A 16638-nucleotide genomic window follows, 5' to 3' on the forward strand; every position below is an offset into this window, starting at 1 on the left:
CGCGGTGTGCATATAGAAGCTATCGGGCTTGTTTGCTTGTTCAGTCCCGTTTATATTAACTCCTTTGTTCGGTGTCGTCTTGACGCACCGCGAATGTAATGAATGAAGAATTATTTTGTAAAGATTGCTCAGGATTTTTTTCATCGTATGTGTAAATAGATATGCAAAACTATTTCATTGCGATGAAAATTTATTATCTATATGATAGAATGTCGTTTTTAAATAATATCTTTGTTACCAACAATAATTGTCGCAAATATAATTTTGGAGAACTCAATTTATTAAATTAGATAAAAATATATTTCTTATACATAATTATATTTTTTACATCATATTACTTTTTCTATAAATTTTTATGTATGTATACGTGTTTTCCAAAATGATTTCGAGAGAAAAAAATTATTATTATAAAATTCCTGTACAAAAACTATTATCGTGTTGTAAAAGTAAAATCATAACATTATAAAATCAGAAAAGAATACGGTTTGCAGTATTTCGTAAATTATATTTTCTCGATTAAAATTGTTTTATTTTTCATTTTCTCTTTTTCTCATTCTTGGAATATATATAAGAAGAGAACATCGAGATATGTGTAGATGCACCGTGAAAATCCTCGAGTTCTTTCACGGATTTATTTTTAATCAAATGTATGACGCGGTTCTTTTCTGTCTTTGGGTTCATATATAAATTATAAATCTAACAACCACGCGAATTTAGACGTCATATGCACATCTCGAGGAACAATCAACAGATATACCGTCGTCAGAGAAAACAATAGACGTCAGTCCCGTTTTCACCGTTCTCCTCCGCGACTGCTCTTTCAAGCAGAGTAATCGCTATCGTTATCTGCCTTTCTCTGTTTCTCGCTGATTTCTGCTTGACCACATTATGCGAAAGGGGACCTGTCTCGTACACGTTTGTGCCACGCATAGGTCGTGTTTGGATTGTATCAAAATTTAATCCGCCATCTAATTATTGCGTCCAGCTGTTTAACGTGTAAAGCAAATACATTCATAGATCGATAAATCTATTGTATTCCAGTTTCATGAAAATCACAGAGGGCTGCAAAATTTAGTGGTAATTTCAAAATTGTGTCTATCTAAATTTAGTATAATATAATTATGTTATAATGATTAATAATAAAGAGAAGATGTGTTATTATGGTCAGTAGATTTATATAATAATCTCTCTTAATATTTCCGATATTAAGACATTAAGAGTCGAATTTTAGATTATATAATTATAGAATTATTTGTTCAATAACTCGTTGTTATATTGTGACACTAATATTTAATTAATTTTATTTTTACCGAAGATCACACTTTACTTCTATGTCTCTTCAGGCCATTATGCAGTGTCACTATATTTTAATAAACAGTGTCTTGATAAATGTTTCGTAACTTTAAATCTAGAATCAATTGAACAACAGTTTAACGAATGTGTAATTGTTAATTTTAAATACTGATTATTAACTAAATTATTGTATAGTGTAAACGGGGTGCCATAATATCATGTCCTTTATATAATTATTATAGAACATTGTCTTCAAATCGAAAAAAAATATATATATATGCCTAGTTTTTATATTTAACTTTATCACGAATAGTAATTTTTTATTATCGTGTACTTTGTTCAATAAAATAAACGTTTGCGTATTATATCGAGAAATTCGATGAACAGCAAGCACACGCACGAAAGTTTCAAATTATCGGGTTTCCCACGAAACTAGATTTCAGATAGTTCAGAACCGATATATTCGCTCCCGCGGGCGTGTTTCGGTCCCTTGTACTTTCTCGCACTTCTAATTTAGTTAGCTGCGATTGTCCTCTCCTCTATTATGCGACAATCACGCCTGCAAGATTTCCGCTTGAACGGCTTTTCTTCATTTTTCGGCGTTATTTGAAGTCACGCATTACAGCTGCAGCAATTTCGATGAAGTTTTAATCTTCGTAGAAGTTTTGATATATTTTACGAATTAGAGCTAATAACAAAAGTAATCGAATCTGCAAATTGTCTAAAATGTATGAATTGTCGATGTAATTACTCACTTCGAATGGCATGAAGAAAATCCGAGAGAAAAAATCTATCTCTTCGAAGTAAAACATCGTTTTTCGCGAATTTCGGTTTTATAAGACAATCTGAAATTTTTTTGATTGTTCTCAATTCGTTTAATTGGTATGACTTTAATTGTAATTAGTTCCGTTGCATGACGGTTGTCAATTTACAGCGTGTCTGTCTTTATTCGATCGAGCATGAATATTTGTTCCGTACTGACATGTATTACATAGGTATCGCCAGCATTTCCTCATTCGGCGTGCGTGTAACACTATACACGCTATTTCAAATTTCAATTACGTATGAACTTCATTCCATGAACAAAGTTATAAATCAAACATAATCAATAAAACGAAGCAAAGAAAGCCATATTCCGCATCAAGGTGGGTTTTGGTGTCTAATAATATTTTTTTGGTGCGAATTTTACAATTTTAAGCAAACTGTAAACTGATTATTTGTCGATTTTGAAACAGTATCAAAATTGATTATTAAACTATAGTTGGATTATAAGTATAGTATCATAAATTAAATTGACAAGTTAATATTAACATCAAACATGATCTTTAAAATGTCTGTAGTAATTAGACAATAATTTGAGAAGTGTTACTCTGATCGTGCAATTGCGATTATTTATAGCATCAATAAAGGCCTTGATTTAGTCTCTTGTTCCAGACAATCTATTTTGCGATTGAGAACCATCTCGTATGTTGACATTGGCTTACGCACGCGTCTCTAGATATCGGATGTTATCTTTCGATCGTTTTTAATCAATGAACCGTCGTGAAATATAGTGACTTGCGCGATGATGAATATCCAGGTTCGTGCATCCTATAGTTCAAAGTGTTAGATTGCATTGTGATGGAATTTATTGCGGATATTGCCTCGCGCATTCGCGTTGCAACATCAATCATATTTTCACCTTTACAATTACTGGAGGCTTTTAAATTGATATTCTATTATTGTCAATAATGACATATACTGTTTTTTTTAATTTTTTAAATTTAATTTTTATAGTATTTTTAGGTGTAGTGTTCTTTATAATGTTTATTCTTTTAACAAGCGTCTCCATTTTAAATTTGTTGTGGTAATACTGATTTATTTATTTATATATCATCTATAACTTTCGCTTCGACCTAATTCAGTGAAATCGTATGATTTGATAATTTTTGCTTTTTGATATATGACTTCCATGATTGTGCACGCGCGGGTGAGTACTTTGCTTTATTTTTTTTGCATAAATAATAATTTTTAGTTTCTTTATAAATTTTATTTAATCTGTCAGAGAGATTTGATGCAAACTGTTTGTGACCATCCGACTTTTAAGTCACGTATCGACAGAATATAGGAATAATTACAGTACTTAAAATAAACCACTGTTAGCTCATTAGCCACTGTTTACTCTTATTTTAACATTCTCAAGAGTTTGTTTATTTTTTAATTTAATTTTTAATACTAAATATTAAATTAGAAAATAGATAAACTTTTTAATTTTTAATTTTATAATGAATTTATATGATTTTAAATTATTATAAACAATGAGACCTTGCCATTTGTTTTATTAAGGATGTATACACGAAAGGGATGGTTTTGCTAAAATACCAAAAAATTTAGCTATATAAATTATTTTCAGATCTGTGTATAGAACTAAATTTTTAGATACTTTGATAAAGTTATCCTTTCCGTATAATGTTTTGAAAATTAAATTCAGAGCATAAGTATAATTTAATGTAGCAAAAGAAAAGGAAATTGGATATATATACGTTGTTCTTTTTTCGATTAAAATGATCCAAAACTTTGTTGTTTGAAAGTTTTTCTTCATTTTTATCCGTGTCAACACTTGCCGAAAAGTTAGAGCGTCAGTTTTGAAACTTTCGTTCTTCATTAATATCGTTGTTTGTGATCCTCTACGGCGTCGTGTATCAAGCCTGATTTCTCCCGGCGGCGAATGCAAAGAAACTTTGTGGAAATATTAATTTTCCGCGACAAATATTCCATTTCGCGAAGCCGGGAGCTGGTTTTCCGCGGAGTCAGCCCGCGCTAAAGGAAAACGTCGAGAGCAATTAACGAGCTAATTCGGATAACGGTGCCGAAGTCTCCGTCGCTGTTGAACGCGCAAAGTCGATTATTAAAGAGAAAGATCAATATTGGCTTTAAACTAGACAAAATATTTTACTAAACATCAGCCAGGAAGATTTAAGGGAAGGATTATGCAGAGATGATTTTCTAAAAAAAATAAGGTATTTTTCAAATACTTGATACAGAGCATTATGGCATATGGGGTTAAAATATGGTGATGGGAGAAGAGGGAAAGTCTAAAGAAGATTATGTTGGATTATGTAAGATGGATTTTCGGTATAGATGTCTGCACGTTAAGGTTATGTGATAATGAGATAGCTTACTATGGACAAACTGAGGTTAAGATGAATAAGGACCATGAGAGATACAAGAGGAGGATTAAGAAAACAGACAAAGATATATAGTATATTAAAGTGCTGTTGGGAAGAAAAGGAGGAATACAAGTGGGAGGATTTATATAATAGTATAGAGAAAGGGAAGGCTTTTGTAATAGAAATGGATAAGGTATCAGAGTAATAAAATTATTTCGTGGAGATAATTACGAGAATTTAGAAAAATAAATAATTAATAGCAAAATAATTAAGAGAGATGTTCAAAGGCAATAACAAGATAGCAAGTTAAGGACAGTGAAATACAACGAGAGATACAAGAAGTTTGGCATAGAAAATCGAAGCGCTAAAGAAAGAAAATTTAACTAACAATGAAATAAAAGTAGGAAAGAAGACTAATGAAACTTAGGTGCAAAAATATGGAAGAAGAAAGTAAATACTGATTATAAGTTAGCGGAACAAAGTGAACAGAATCGATTTTTACTAATATTTTTATTTGTCGCACATTTGTTGCTAACAAGTTTCCAAAGAAAACAAATTTCTCTTACTCTATTAGTTTTTTTTTTTTTAATAATATTCCGCTAAAAGAAGATTAAGTTAGCGGGACAATATGCTCGATTAAAATTGGTATTAAAATGTCGTTCTGCTAAAACGTTGAGGTTTTTTGATATGTGATGAGTGTTAGAAAATATAATAAGTAGCTGGTTTAGTGTTCTTTCTCTCTCGCTCTCTCTCTCTAGGTAGGGATAAAAGAAAATATGAAGTAGACTTTTAAATTGAACTAAAAAAAAAAATGTAAAGTTCTAAGAAATTTGAAGAAAGAAAATTAGGAAAAAGAGATTATAAAAAAATGCAGAATCTGAGGGAATTATAAAGGCAGTTGGGCACAGATTATATAACAACGCGGTTGTGATATGTTTCGTGATGTACTTTTGTGATATGTAAGAGTAAAAAATCTTTCTCTTTTGTAAAGAAGTCATTATAGACATAGGAATTTATGAAGAAATTTGTAAAGAAAATGAGAGTGCGTAGTAACGATAGAATAGTGGTATGGACAGACGAGTGTGATTAAGTTATATTTGTAAATCAAGTCCTTTCTTGGCAATATAAGCTGAAGCACAATAAATATTTTATTCTATTTTAGTAAATATTTTACAACTTTGTTTTTTTTTTCTATGTATTACTAATGGATATTTGTCAATTTTGTCTTAATGTATTTTTAAACTAAGTTTTTTATTAAGTTTAGAATTTCAAATGTCGTAGAGCAGTTGTCAGCTTTTCCATTTTTTTATGTTAGCATCTTATTATTAGCATTATATTTATTTTACAAGATTATAATTTTAATAAGTATGCTGTTTCTCTCTCTCTTTCTACTAAACACATATAATTTATTTTACTTTACATTCGATCGTTCCAATTATTTAGTTATACTCGATGGTACAATGGGCAAATGTGTAACTATTCATGCAACTCGGTCACCTTTTATGCAACGCCCGAAGCAGAACAGCATTGAATTATGTAATATCCGAATTCAGTCGCACAAGTTGAAAGAGGGGCAGCCTTGAGTGCTTTTGACAGACTTGATCATCCGGTAATTGGTTTCAGCTAATCAGACGTGCATTGCGTATTTCATTTGCTGTTACATATTTCATCGGTTGACATTAATTTTCGTTACTACCGCATGCTGTTTCTAAACCATCAAATCGTATTTTTTTGATGTCAACACGGAAATATTTGCAAAAGACAGACAAATGCGCGTGTAATAACTTCAATACACCCGTTATAAGTGATCATGAGGGAGGGGAGGGGGTAGGGCGTTTAATTAGCGGATAATCAGTTAGCGTCGACCGGGGGAGTCACCATTTCAATTTCACGCGATTTAATCAGAGCGCCGATCAAACTGCACTGTGCAGTGTGTACAATCATGCGGGAAGTTCCAATCCACGTTTGTAATCGAATCAGCGTTGTGCATGCAACTTCGGCGTTTTCAAATCGAGAACGTCAATAGAACAATTTAATCGAGAAGCAGTCGAAAATATGACGTCTATAACTGCAGAGTAACTCAACCCGGCGTGTGGAGAAACGATTTTCGACAAAACCGAACGGTTCATCGGCTATTCAATGAATTACGCGGAGCGAAATCGATGCTTATGATGCGACTATCATTGATGGGACATCAATGATAGTCTACTATACGCACAATCTCAATCTGTGTCTGCCTGCGAGCGTATGCATTCTTATACCCACCTTACACATTGTCGATCGGTGCGTCATAGCGCGGCGACGTTCGCGCTGTGATGATCTCGTGCGGTGCGAAAGCATGCGCCCGAGTACCCGGCAGGTAGTAAACGAGGCAGGAGACCCCGACGAGGAACAGGAAAAACAGGAACACGAGGTCGAACATCAGCAGAGAGTTCAAGGTCATCAGCTGCATCGTGCGCGTACAACTTGTTCCACCATTACACGCGTGCACCCACGCACCAGCAAACCCGTCTGCCACCACCACCACCCCACCTCCACCTCCACCTCCACCACCACTACCTCCTTACTTCATCATGCCTCTTGACGTTCGACGTATTCCTGTTTGCACTAGCGAAACTTTTCACACAAGCCTCGACTTTTGGCGTAAAGACTTCGATAAAAACGATTTCGCTCAAACGGTGATCAGCGATTTTTTATAATCATTTGTGTAAAACTGTATTACATCATATATAAATTTCGCGAGCTTTGTAAAGTTTATGAAAACATTTATAAATTAATACTAAGAAAAAAATATATGTATAGCTACGTGAAAAAATTGGCTCGTATTTAAAAGGAAAATATTCGGTTTTTGTTCCATGTGATTACATCACTGTTGATATTTGTGCTGCTAAAGAAAAACGTTTTGATGTAATAGTTGTTTTTTTATATATATTCGCCGTAACGGCAAGTGCAGCAAAGAGCAATTAGTTGGTGATTAAAAGTGTACCGAAACACAATGAGACGATGAAAGTTGTGGGATGATTTTTTTTTTTACGATGGAGAACCTTTCGGGAACCTTTTTGAAAATCAACTTGCGGCAGTTATGCGACCGACGATGGCGAGAATATGCCAGCACGGGCGTGATAATTGAATTTCTCACGAATTATTATCGAAAGTTATCAAAGCCAGCGGTGCCAGAATCGTCGGGTCCCGTCGATAGGAATGTACGTGGCGATATCAGCGATTATAGATAGTACTTTCGTACTGAAATGAGCGCGGAATAATTAGCCTCATTATCGATTCCATTTATCTACGCGCATTCCGTCGCTCACATAGCGATCTACGTCATTTGAGTGGAATTATCATTGATTCCTTTGATTCATATGGAATCCGCATGCAATGTGTTTCATTTCGCGCAAGTCTCGACAACAATAATAAAGAATAATTTAATAAAGATGAGTAATTGTACAATAAAAACGTCAAATTCGTTATAGCTTGTTTGATTTTTCTTTTTATTTATCAATTATATTTATTATAATGAATATAAATGTTATTATAATGAAATATAATAAAATCGTCACAACTCAAAAAGGTTCTTTAAGATTTTCGTAATTTAAAAAGGATGACTTTTTTTTAATAATTTGAGAAAGAGACGGAAGTAACAAAAAATGATGTTTGATTATATTATGAATATATTCTTTTTATTAATATTATTGGTTAGTCAATAATTTTCTGTCAAGTTGAAAAATATTTTTATGAGAAACTTAATTATTTTGACTTAAGAAAACCTTGTCACTTTTATAATTGCTACCACTATCTTTTTTTCTAAATGTAAGTGTGCAATTCTATTTACTGCATTTATTCAAACGAGATTTAATACTTTCGTCATTATCGACTTTATTTTAACCTTTGTTCATTGATCGGATACTCGAAGGTGTACAAGAATGAGCTCTACTTCAAAATAATAGTCACTATAGGACCTTTCGAGGAACGGGCAAATCGAAAGCAACGTTTAAAAATCTTTTCGTTCAATACCGTATATCTGAAAGAGACAGAAGAATCGGCAACCTTCCTAAACACAATAGCCACGAGCTATTGGTTGCAGCGTTAGCAATACGGCGGAAAGAGGAACGGTTTAAGTACAGAAGACGCGTGACACAAGCAGACCGATCGAATCGCAATTCTGCGCTCGAAGCATAATCCACATCAAGAAAATAGGTACTAAAAAAATCATGGAGTGCACTTTGGAACAAAACGCAGAATGAAGCAACATTACTTGCATTCAACGAGATTTGCGAATGTTACATTGTATACATTTTACATAAATAATTAAGTGGAGGATATTTTAATTTATTATTTTTTCATCTACACGACATTTTCCATCTGAGATCTCTAAATTTTGAGTTAAATTTAATTTAGGTCTTTTTTTTTTTATTGAATGGCCGATCACGGATGAAAGATTATCCGCATCGGAATGTCTGCACGTACGCGGCCGAGTGATTTTCCAGTTACGCAAATTTTCCAGTATCCGCCGGGTCCATTCAGTCGGTCTCGTCGACGGACACGTCGACTACCGGCGGAAATTTACGGGATGACATAATTTCCGTGCCCGCCCAAAAACGCGAGTCCCATCTTTGTGTCAGTCGCCCGTCCGTTCGTTGAATATCCGAGAGAATTCATAAATCATCAACTGCGGAAATGCGAAGGTCATAGATCGATATAGCAAGCTCTCTATCTCGAATCCTCTACCTCCAATACCAAATTTTTCACATTATATTTGTTATCGCTTCTCGCGAATTTTCACAAATCTGAAATAATTGTCTTTTGCATTATATGTATCTTGAAACGCTTCAAATAAATTTATATAATTTTTATTTCCTAATTATTATAGTCCTACATCAATATAACGAAACATTAATTGTATTGATTCTAATTTGCCTTTAATTCTTTTGCAACGGATTTTTTACCGATTGTTAAGGATTTTCACGTACCAGAAATGTTCACGAAAAAGAATCTCGGAACTCATAAATGAGTTTATGAAAACGTCTTTCTTTTCTTTCATATTTTCTTTGTTACTATAATTAAATCTGTCTAGCCTTATATCTTTAGGTATCTTTAAACAATGTAATACCTTCCGTAATTTACAAAATGGAAAAGTAGCAATCGAATCGCACTTCAAAGCGGCTCAGAAGTATTATTAAGTAAGGAGACGGTAGTCACGGACGGGCAGAAAGGGGAACAGAAAATAAATCTACCTCTCTTTGCCAATACGACGGATAGTCCGGGATAAAATAAAAGAAGTAATAAAATTATTCCATTAGTAGATTTAACTTTTCTCCAGGACTTAATCCGTGTAGATGGAGCATTCTTAATTTCAACTTCTTTCCGAAAGGAGCAGCTTTCGTCTTTCCGCGCGACTGTTCAACAGAAAATTCGCGAAGGTCTTCTCACGAGGAAGACTCGTGGATACCGGTATTGCGTCTGGACGATAAACATAAGAAGCGAAAACGGGAAATGTCATATACGTTCGCCAGCTGTTGCGTGTGTTTTAAAGTTCAAAAGCGCGTGACGCGCGTGTTTCATGGTGTGACACGTGCTCCGTTGCATAGCATCTCGATAAATGGGGCATTGCTATGCGACAGAATAGATAGCTATGCGTCATGATACTCGAAAATGATGGTCCCTGTCCGCCACGTCAGCCTATCAATTTCCTTGTTTACGGAAAAGGAAAACAGACTGAATTAATTCTGGAACTGTCAGTGATGAGAAGACGTACCTTTTCAAAGCTTTTCTAATTAATTATTTATTAATGTGATAATTAAGGATAATTTCGGACAAATAAGGAGAATTTTTATTATTCTCAAATTCTCTAAAATATAACACAATGATTATGTTTAAAAAGAAAATAGGTATATACATACCATATATGACATTATGAAAAACGATTGCATTATTATAGACAGTCATACTACCAAAGGTAGCGCATTTTTTTTAAATACAATTTCCTTAGATTACTTTTGTGCAAAAATAAATAGATAGCGTAGATGATTGATTATGATTTAAATTTTGCTGCGATATATTATTGTGATAACTCGCATTAAGATGTCAGTCTACTGAATTTAATGTATTCGTTGGATGATTAATATACATCGCAATGACACGTAGAATACCGCTACGGGACAATTATACTTGATCGAGTGCAGAAATAAAATCTTATCGTTTCTTAATGTTGATTTTTACATCGGAGACGTTTATGCGAGAACCGTGCATGTCCAACATAAATGTACTTAACGAAAAGAGAAAGTCATTCGTGTAAATATAGTAAATACAAGTGCAGTTCTATAACGGCGTTCATTTGAAGCTAAACCGGAAATCTTTTATTTCTATTGGAATTTATTTAATGTACCGAGAAAGTGGATTAATTTTCTCAATAATGCGATCTTCTTCGCTGGCGCGAATTCTCGTAAGTTTAACACAATGTCTCAGTAGTTTCTCTCCTTTTCGCCTTCTCGCCTTTCGCGATGGGAATATTTCGAACCGATAGAATCCCAGTGGGATTTATGCTAATTTCAAGAGCAGGTACGGCATAGATTGCGTGGTAAATGACGTGTGAAAGGACTAGATAGAAAACGTTGTAACGTACGATATTGGGTTTTGCGCGGCAAACGCGGCTTTAAAGCGCGCGAATAACAGCGACCGATGATACCTGATGAAAAGGTCCCCAGCGGCATCCTCCCTTTTTCCTTTTCTCCTACTTTTCCTACTTCTCGAAGAAATTCGCTGGATATCGAACAGAGGTAGAGAGACGAAGGACGAGTACAGAATGGTTTACGTCGCTACTGAGTAGTTGCGACAGATATAGACCACGAGATAAACGACGTATTACCAGTATAAAGCAACTTCCTCGACGCACGGCGACAGCTATACCTGTCAGCGTGATGTACCACTGCACTCGTATCTTTCCCATAGCCTCTTTTCTCGATCCAATTCAACGAATCTGTGGAGTAGGTACGTACGCGTTACACAAAGCATGGGATATGCGCTAGCACGTGTATGCAGGATACGATGAGATCACGCCAATAGCGAAACGTGAAAATACGAGAGAAATCTCAGAAAAAAAGAGCAAAAGCAGAGAAAGAATGAATACTTGAAAGCGCGAATTGAATTTTTGTAAAATATCAATATTGTAGTATAGTGCAACGTAGACAGAGATAATAACGCTGTTCGATGAAAAGTCACCTTTCTCTCTCTCCAAAGTGCCATATCCCGAAGATTTTTTTTGTATTGAATATGATACCGTTGGTAAAATTTGCGTATCACGACGGGTTTTTAAGTAAATTGAGGTAAAATGGGCAAAAAATGGCGATTTTAGCGATTTTGATGATTTTCAACATTTTTTATAGCAAAACAAAATGTTTATCTAAAGAAAGTCCATAGAATCTAAAAGTATAATTCAAAATAAATTTAAATGCATTTTAATTCTTGATCATATAACGAAAATCGCTAAAATCATCATTTTTTTGTCCATTTTATCTCAATTTATTCAAAATTCTGATATGTTAGGTAAATTCTACCAACGGTATCGTGTTCAACACACAAAATGTCTTCGGGGTATGTACTGGCATTTTAAAGGAAAAAAAAGCAATTTTTGTTAAACTGTGTAATTATAAAGAAAGTTTAAAATTCAGACAGCCATAACGTAACAAAAATAAGTAGTACGATCATGAAGAACTAAAATTTATTTAAAACTCTTATATGTGTGAATTATATTTTTAAATGTCATAGATATTTTTTAGCAATAACTTTTTTGCCATGAAAATGTTAAAAATTGCCAATAATATTATATATAATATTTTGAAGAGAATTTGGATATTGAACAATTATAACGAACAAAGCTTCATAAAAATAACGTGTAGGTATATTATAAAAAAAATATAAGTTTATTTTATCATGTTTCGTATCTAAATTATGACAGAGAACATCGTTAATTTTCTTTGTCAGCAAAATTGAAATATTGCCGAAGAGAAAATCCAATTGGCCATAATCGGATCGGCACAATATCGGATGTGTAAACGCGAATTTCCCCTCTCTCCCTTGATTATCTAACCTTCCGTCATTTGTAACGATGCGGCAATCGCATATTCATTAAGTGCATTTACCTCACACTTTGTGTAATCAATTGCATCATTACAGCGCAGCTGTTGAATTTGTTACCAAATTGATCGTGATTCTAGCAGTCTAATTTGATAATTTGATATGCATCATGTGCGAAAAGTTATGTGCTTTATGTACGTGATGACACGTGCGTTGACTTTGATTTTGTCGTTTAATGGACCATTCAATTTTCACGATGGTCCAGTCTGGATTTTATTAAACGGCTTTCTAACGGTCATGTTTTTCTTTCTTCTTTTGGCTTTCGGTTCTTACGCTTCAGTGAGTCTACCTTCGACGAACACGCGTCGACGATAAAAGCAGCGTTTTCCGCAGCTGCGGTTTTTCTTGGGAGCGATGGTAACACGACGATCTTTTTTTGAACTTCAAAATATTTCCGCCAAAATAAATCCGCGTGTTTTGTGGTTTTAGCACAAATCAATTATTACTCGTTTATGCTAATCCAGATGCAAAGAGTATTTGATTTAATTTAAAACAAAATTTGATAATATTGCATTAATTATATATTAAAAATTATAATAAAAAGATAATTTTCAAAAATTTAATTTACTCTTTTGGACAGAAATTAAATATTATTTTCAAGCGTTAAGTGTTAAAAAAAATTCTTATTTATTGAAATTGTTACGATTATACAGATTTATACATAAAAGTCAAATAGAAAAATTACAACAAATATATTATGCAATAGTATAATTTATTATAGCTTAGTTAAATAATTTCGTAATTTATAATTTAATTTTTTCTCTCTTTCCTATGTAAAAACTTTCAATAGAGTACATAAAAAGGAGGAAATTTGTCCACAATAAAATTATTCGCGATTGTACAATGAAATTTCCAACTTTTGGCTGAAAGAAATTACGCTCGACGGCATTCTTAAAAGGCAGACATACGTTAAGGAATATAAGAAAAAATTTTCACATAAGACGCCCAGCTTCTTCACGTTACGATTAAACATAGGCTCATCCTTAGGCGGTCACAGTCGCGGAAACGAACGTGGAAAAAAGTGGCTGACGTACACGGTGCGCGAACGCGTTAAACGAACCGCGACGTCATAATTTCCAGCGGATCGCGATAATTTAATTTCGCCGGAATGAAAGATAGCGCGCCTTCACAAAGTAGACCGACCTTGCGCGAGGAATTACGTCGTGCATTCGCGCTGGGCGTGCGGGACCTCGGCGTTCCATAAGTCGCTAAACTGGCAAGTAACCCGAATTCCTTATCGAATTTCCAGTACATTATTCTTCATGGAAAATTACAATTCGTATAGCAGAAATATGAGTCATATTAGCAGTCTATAACAGAACGACAGAAATTACTAGTAGCATCGACAATGTGCGCGAACACGAAATAGGATAGCCTTAAGAAGCTGTCATAATGTTAATACATGTATGAGTCTAGCATGCTATTGCATATATATTTTATGTTATAGAGTAATGTGAAAGAGAAGCTAGATATATTTTTATTTTTTAATATTTTGTAAATATATTTATACTAAAATTTGTGAGATCTATTTAAAAATCTATTTAAAAAATTTTACCTTATTTTTTAAATCTAAATTTAACTATTAATTCTTTTTTATTTGAAATAAACGATTAATTTTTTCTTTTGCCATGCTTTTTCAGCAAGTAAATTGTCTGTGATATTTCTGATTTGATTTTTTATTTTGTTTGTAGAGTGCTATTCTGCTATCTAATATACGCACACATACACATTTATGTTAAAAAAACCGAATAAATGTTTTTTTTTTATTTCGACGTTGAACTGACGACAAGTCCTGTTTCACGTGAAAATATTTTTTTTTTTTTGCTCATAATCAACTCGCAATGAAGTTTTTACTTTAACTTTTTTCGCGCCAAAATTAGCTTGATAATTAAATAACGAATCCTCTGTTATAATTGTACTTTTTCTTCGATAGAAAACTCGCGCGTCCGCGACGTTGTGCAGCAATAATCTTTTCTTTCGCTTTTATTTACTTTCGGAATCTTTTATCGGCTCCTCTTGGTTTCTAACACAGCCGCAAATTGGATTTCTTACCAACGTGGAATTCATTCTGCCGCCATGGTCATGTATCGCTTTTGTCAGCTGTTTCTATATTGTTTTTTCATCGAGTTATGCAGATAAAGTCTCATCACTCAAATTCGATTTTTTAGAATTATCTTTTTATAGATAAACTCTTGTATAGAACAACCTAAATTTTAGAAAGTAAAATAATTACAAGGCTCATATGAATAAATCCAAAGGAAACGAAAAAATGCCAATGTGAGTCGATCGACATTAGTTGTCAGTGTGTATTCTTTATATATAAAATTTTTATTCAATAATGAATAAACGTATATGTTTCGACCCTCATTCGGGTCCTCTTCAGTACAAAAGAAAATTTTAGAATAATTAATGATAAAAAACTCGTTGGAAATTTATATATTTTTCTCAGAAGACATTTTTATGCACACACAACCATAACTCGTTAAGCGAAGGAATTGAAAGAAGTCTGGCGTCTCGTATGGAATTAAAAGATCAAAAAAGAGAAAGAGAATGGAGACTCATGCAAATTGCGCGCAATGGCGTAACCATGTATACACATCACTAAAGCGAGTGAACCTTCCAAGCGGAAGTTAGCCAGTAGTCCGAGATAAAAATTTTAATTTACGGAGAATGTTTATTCATTTGTTCTGGTCACTTGCTGAATATTATTATTCTTACTTTCCTTTTTCTTTTAAACATTTGTTGAAGGAAAAGGGACTACGATTGCCGATAGAAAATAATACAGCGTGTCGATGTTTTTGTTCAATTGCGCGTGAACCTTTATCGAGAAAAATGGAAAAAGGTGTCATGATGTTTCTGGTGGTAGGATGGTTGCGCAGAGTGGATAGGAATTTAGGGGTATCGTCTTCCATAGTAATCGTCCCCTGTGGAAATAGCGTGATTTATAGGAGAAACTCTATTCGAGGGTGGCATGCTGCGAAAATAATTTTGTCATTTTATCCTAAAGGAGTTTTTTCTTCGGAGAAACGAAATATTAATTGATATTATTATTTAATTAATTTTCATTATCTTACCGTATAGAATATCGTAACACGTTATGCATTTAGATTACGAGGAAAAGCGCGGGGCCATGATCTCTTTTTCCTTAGACTAACAACTAAAAATAACAGACTTGTTACCGTCATTAATAATTAACAACCATGAATTTGAATATCAAAATGTTAGTTATTTTAACGTGAAATATTGTTGAAAGCACGAAGTTAAATAAGTTTGAACGTAATTGTAGAAGTTAGTAATTTTATTTTGGAAACGCCGAGCGAGATAGATAAATTTTATTTATTGCATAACTTTTGAAGAAAGCAAATCGTAATATTGTAACGAAAGCTCTTTTCTGTTACGAAAGTGACAGGAAATGATTATGCTTTTAGCGATTTATATCAGGAAGTAAATATCGGGATATCGTCGTCACATTGCTCTTCGTGACGATTCGTCTTCTCTTAAAGAGAATGACTCGTGAATGGTAGAAAGTGAATAGTATGAGAGAATAAAAAGGATTTGAGTGGAAGAAAGAGTATTTATATTCTGAATGCGAGTTTATCTTTCGCCTTTTTATACATAATTGTAGATATTTTATTTGATATTAAAAAATTTATTTACTAAATTAATTAATTTAATAAATAATGTTATTATTTTTGGAATAAATTTCTAGTATATCAATATTTTGACAAAAATAATGTAATCTTTTGTAGTCCCTAATTATGGATTTATTTCTTTTTAACAAAAGAATTAAGTTTAGAGAGAAAAATAAACTTCTTTTGTCACATTTCTTTGTCAATTTTGTAATTTTAGTAATACATTGTAGTCAAATAAAAGAAACTTAAAAAATTATGAAGAAAACCATATACTCTACTTTGAAATGCATTTATAAAGGATTGAATAACATCATCGTCGAATTTGGTTTCTTGAAGCTAAATGAAGTCTTTGCTATATATATCGAGCAGGTATGACAGTGAAACATGATGAAAGAAAAAGAAGGATAATTCTTTCTACTGGAGCTTCATTA

The 16638-nt window shown here is 33.3% G+C and overlaps 1 protein-coding gene across 1 annotated transcript in view; it reads right to left on the bottom strand.

Annotated features, from left to right (window-relative positions):
* Positions 1 to 16638, bottom strand: part of LOC108771498 (uncharacterized) — a 98234-nt gene that overhangs the window by 49483 nt on the left and 32113 nt on the right. The gene's annotated exons all lie outside the window — the stretch shown is intronic.

This window comes from Cyphomyrmex costatus, unplaced genomic scaffold, assembly GCF_001594065.2.
Source record: "Cyphomyrmex costatus isolate MS0001 unplaced genomic scaffold, Ccosl1.0 scaffold159, whole genome shotgun sequence".
NCBI lineage: Eukaryota > Metazoa > Arthropoda > Insecta > Hymenoptera > Formicidae > Cyphomyrmex > Cyphomyrmex costatus.